Genomic DNA, 5342 nt, shown 5'->3' on the forward strand with positions numbered 1-5342 from the left:
GGGGCAGAAGTGTCTGCAGGAGCTGTCTGCTGGTTCCTTGGTGGCAGGTGAAGCCTGTCTCCTAATCCTGATGGCCAACAAGACGCTTTTGCTTTGTCAGAGGAGCTCTGACTATGAGCTGGAGGTCTGCTAGCCAAGCCTGGTCACGCCGGCCACACTGGTATGCGGGGCTCGCTTCTCTTCGCTCCTCATCCACTCAGACCTCCCGCGACCCCTCCGACATGGGCTGGCAGCCTGGCGTTGCTCAGAAACCTCACTCCCCCGTGGTCAGCATGCAGTGCAATCCTGACCCTCTGGGCACATTTTGGCTGCGGAGGTAACACCAGCGATCAGCATGCAGGACCGAGCATCGGGATTAAATCTGGCCACGCAGCACAATCCTACACCATGGCTTGCGGGAGGTGCCTTCTGCGTAAATTAAGCTGCTCCATGATTGTTTTCTAGCTATTTGTGAGCAAACGTGTTGGGCACCAGAGGAGGGGATTGCAGGAGAGGCAATGGATGGCTCTCGGCATTTGCATTATCTAATTATTTATCAGGGCTGTAGCTTGTAGCCGTGTTGGTCTAAGGACATAGGCAGACAAGGGTGGATGTGATCTCTTTTATTAGACCAACTAAATAGTTGGAAAAATTGTTCTCTGCAAGCTTTTGGCAGCAAACAGACCTGCATTTTTCATCTTGGCTTCTATTCCAGGAGATCACACAACACCAGCAGACGCTCCCTATGCCTGAAGTAGGGTGTTTGTGCCCACAAGCTTGCCAAGAACGATTTTTCCAACTATTTAGTTGGACTAATAAAAGCTATCACATCTACGCAAAGAACCTGGTCTGCCTTGTTATTTATCTGCATGCCGAAGCAGCAGGGGCTTCCAGCCCAGGGAAAAGCAGCTTGGGCTACAGCTTGCTTTTTGGTGTGGAAAGCAGCACTGCAACTGGTGGGTTGTCTGCATGGACAGGAAGCAGAGGCATCACCAATGATACACCTATTCCTCCGACGCTCTTGACCAAGAAGATTTCTTCAATGCACTATTTATTTATTTTTCCCCCACGGGCATGATGGTCCCTTATAATCACACGGGAAATGAGTGAAACGTGGCCACTAATAGGCAGAGGGTGTTTGCCCGCTACCCCTCAGTGAGCTGGCATTGCTCCTGCTGTGAAGGGGTGAAGATTTGGTGTCACAGGTGAAGCCCAAAGTAAGAAACTATAAGGTCAGGAAAGTTGGGAACTCCTTATACTTGTCTTTTGTTTCTGCCCAGAGGGGATCTCCATGTGGGTACAGGGCAGCATGGAGCAGGGCAGGGACTCAACCTGCTTGCAGAGACCTGTTTGCATTAACAGCCGGCAGAAAGCACACAAACAATGGGGCTGCATGGAAAGCCAAGTGTGCCCTGCACACTGCAGCTATTTCACACCGGTCTGGTCTCTCGGAGAGTTTATTTTAACTTGTTTGTACATGCACCATCAATGAATGGCGGATATGCTGTGACAGAAAGAAGGGCAAACGTTCACTTCTGAGGCAGAGAAACACCCTGATTCGGTGACTCCAAAGGCCTGGTTTGCACGCCTGGCAGAAAGCGGCAGGAAGTCACCTTCACACTGACCAAGAAACTTGTTGGAGATACAAGAGCGGTGTTTTCCTCCCCCTTTGCTCCGCTGCCCGGTGCCGAAGGAGCGTGTCATACTCACGCCCCAGCCTCTGGCATTTTGCTTATTTTGGCCATGACATTCGTTCTATAAAAAGCAATCGTCTAGTGGCATCTGCTACCTTTTGCCCCAAATTTGCAGAGCTTGAACTAATCTGGAAAGACTAAAAGTGCTGGTAAATTAAGCTAGGCTGGAGTTTGTGAGCGCAGTGGGCTTTTGTCAGAAAACACGGACCTGGAGGAACCCAAATGTGTCATGAAAACACAACTATTTTGACAAGCTTCTGACAAATGCATAAATAAGCAGACCAAGCCAACTCTGTCCGAGTTGATGGCCTGTTGGTGAGTTCATGGCTCGGAGGAATGACCCTCACCCCAGGGTAGAAGAGGCAGACCTGAGGGTCCTGGAGACCAGAATATTTCATTTTGAAATGTTATTTGGCTGCTTCAGACTTGAGATGTCCTTGAGAGCTCCTCAGTCTGGAGCAGATGACATATTTTCCCAGAATTTTGCTGTTTCCTGCAAAACTAAAGTTGCTCTAAGCATCAGCAATTCCCTCTTCAGATCCCGACAAGCCTCCTGCCTGGCATCCTTCTCCTTAAAACCATGGGGGGGGAAATAAAACAGTGCCAGCTTACATTTCATACCCAGTCCAAACCCTGCCTTTAAGTGCTATATACAACTTATTACCAACAAGAAATGTCTTTTTGCATTTTTTAAAGAGACTGAATCAATTCCTTTGCAGCCTCTGAATTGCTGGAAGCAAAAGGGGCTAAAAGCAAAATCGGGCTTGGATGTGGGAAGTGCACCAGAAAACAACCTGCACAAGAAGCAAGGTGGATGCTTTGAAATCCTTGGCCTTTTAACAGGCAGCTGTAAAGCAGGTCAGTTGGTTTACAGAGGAAGAGCTTAGGGTTGTCTCTCTCTTTGAAAGAGGGAGGTGGGGACAAACCGCGTTAAAGGAGAGAGGCTTTCCACTCCGCTCCTAATGCATTTTAGAGGGTCTCCTTCCCCCCAGCTTCACTGTCAGTCCCGGAGAGCCCCAGTTGCTCCCATCTCTGTGGCCTGCAAAGATTTTCAGGAACCCCAGTAGTTACAAGTGGGAAAACTCAAGAGCCCCCAGATCTCCCTGCGCAGGCCGTGACCAAAGATGAAGGCTCCTTAGTTTCAGCTCAGGAGCACCAAAATTTTTTTAGATTTATTAACAGTCCAGACTTGCTTGACAATTAAGTCCAAAGCCAATTCAATACCAAATCCAGAAATCTTTTCCAAAAAGGTTTTTTAAGACCTGGCTAGATAAAGCTGTAGCTGGGATCATTTAGCAGGGGCTGGTCCTGCTTGGAGCAGGGGCTTGGACTAGATGTGACCACCCGAGGTCCCTTCAGCCCTCGTTTTCTGTGATTCTGTAAACTTCGACGTGCAGTCAAGTTGCCCATTAAATCCAAAGTCAATTCAATAATGAATCCAACAAACTTCAACACGCTGTCAACATGACAATTCAATCCCTAGTCGGGGTATCAGCCACCTTCCCGGCCAGGTACAGAAACATTCATTTGAGCAAAAAGGCTCATCAGAAATGGCATCTGTCAGGAGTTACGGTTAGGAGCAGAAGGGAAGACACATTTACACACACAAGTGGGCAAAAATAACCCAAACTCTTCCTATACCACGATGGGCTCTACATCAGCTGTTACCACGCAGGAAAGAGAGCTGGGAGTCACTGGACAGTGCACTAAACACATGAGCTCAGTGCTCCACACCCGTCAAAAAGGCCAACAAAAAGTTGGGGATGATTAAGGGAATTAGAAACAAAGTGGAAAGTATTGTCGCGCCCCTTTACAAATGCACGGTGCATCCACGCCTTGAATACCGTGCCCACTTCTGGTCTCCACGTCTCCAAAAGGATATCGAAGAGCAAGAGAGGGTGTGGAGGAGGGCAGGAAGGATGGGCATGGAGGGGCTTCCATAGGAGAGACTGCCTATTCCAGTTAAAAAAGAGATGCTTTGTTGGGGGGGGACATGTTAAGGGTTTACAAATTACTAATATGGTAAAAAATAGAGAAGTCGGGCTGGATAGGACCTCTAGAGATCTGTGCCAACCTGACCAGAGTTAAAGTACCTCCTTGACCCCAAATATGCCAAGAAAGGAGAGGCTTATTATTGACTCTGTCACCAGGCAAGAACTGGCAGGGGGATCACAAATGCAAGGCCAATGCCAGACCGCAGCCAGCAAGGCCAGCCATACCTTGTCTTGCATCCAAAGGTGCATGTCAAGCGGGTCCAGAGAGGTGATGCTCCCCCTCTATGCGACTTCTGGTGGGAAAATTCGGGCAACCAAGAGCACTCAAGGGTGTCGTTCATCTACCTGTTTAGTACAAGGCACAACGTCATGCATGGATGGACAAAGAAATATTTTTGCACTGGTTTCACCATGTCTTTGTACCAGCAGTGAAAGCATACCTGACGAAACTTGGAAAGCCAGAAGACATAAAAGTTATTCTGATTTTAGATAGCTGTCGAGCTCACCCTCCTGAAGTAGAGTTAGTGTCTGGAAATATCCTTACCATCTTCCTGCCTGCAAATGTCACCTCACTCGTCCAGGCTATGGATCAGGGAATTATCGAAAACCTGAAATCCATCTACAGAAGGGATTTTATGAGGAAGTTTCTCAACTCTGAAGGTGGTCTCCATGAATTTCAGTCACAGTACACCATTAAGGATGCAATTTTCAACGTGGCACGTGCCTGGCGTGCTGTGAAGAGTACAACTTGAAGGAAGGCTTGGAGAAAATTGTGGGAAGCAGTGATGTTTGCAAGGGGGATCTTCTGATGAAGGCGACTTTTCAGGTTTCAATGTGAGACAGAAAAAATAATCATTCAAGAAGAGTCTTGATGTCCTTCGAAATGCTGACCCCACTAACCCACTCACTGAACTCAGAGATACTGAACTTGAAGAGTGGGTGAACGTTGAGCAAGACTTTGATGTTGCACAAACCCGTACTGATGCTGAAAGCATAGAAAAGGTTGCGCATCCTGACAGGTCTACTGCACCTGAACAAGACTCGGAAGACGAAGATGACCACGGTGAAGACACTGCGGTGGCTTGGGCTACTGCTGCACAACGTCTGCAAACATGCTTGACGTTTGCTGAGCAGCAGTCTTCGTATTGTGCTCAGGAAGTGGTGCAACTTCGTGTTGTTCACAACAGTTTCCTGAAAAAAGGCAACTGACTTGCAGGCAGGCAAACATCCGCAGGTTGCTTCAAAGAGCGTCTGCAGCTTGTGTCAGGGATCAGATATTAGTGTTGATGCTGACGACCCTCAAGAAGAGCCACACTCCAAAGCACAGCCACGGTCTGAGGCAACCTCTGGTCCCAAGGTGCCTTCAGAAGCAGCTGAGGGGCAGTAATAGTGCAGTGTACTTTATTATTCTGTATATCATAGTTCAAATATTTAAAGTTAAAATAGTTACAATATTAAAAGTTGTTATATCATACTTAAAATGTTACATTAAAAGTTAAAATAATGTTATATTAAAATGTTATATTAAAAGTTATTATATCACAGTTAAAATGTAGGCTTAGTTTCTTTCTTGGAAAAAACTGTGGAAGTATAACTCAGATAACTGGCATATTTGATTAACTGGCACCCCCATTCCCCACGGATGCCGGTTAACAGACCTTTTACTGTACCATCT

Source organism: Gavialis gangeticus, unplaced genomic scaffold (genome assembly GCF_001723915.1).
Source record: "Gavialis gangeticus isolate Ggan-Ray unplaced genomic scaffold, GavGan_comp1, whole genome shotgun sequence".
Lineage (NCBI taxonomy): Eukaryota > Metazoa > Chordata > Crocodylia > Gavialidae > Gavialis > Gavialis gangeticus.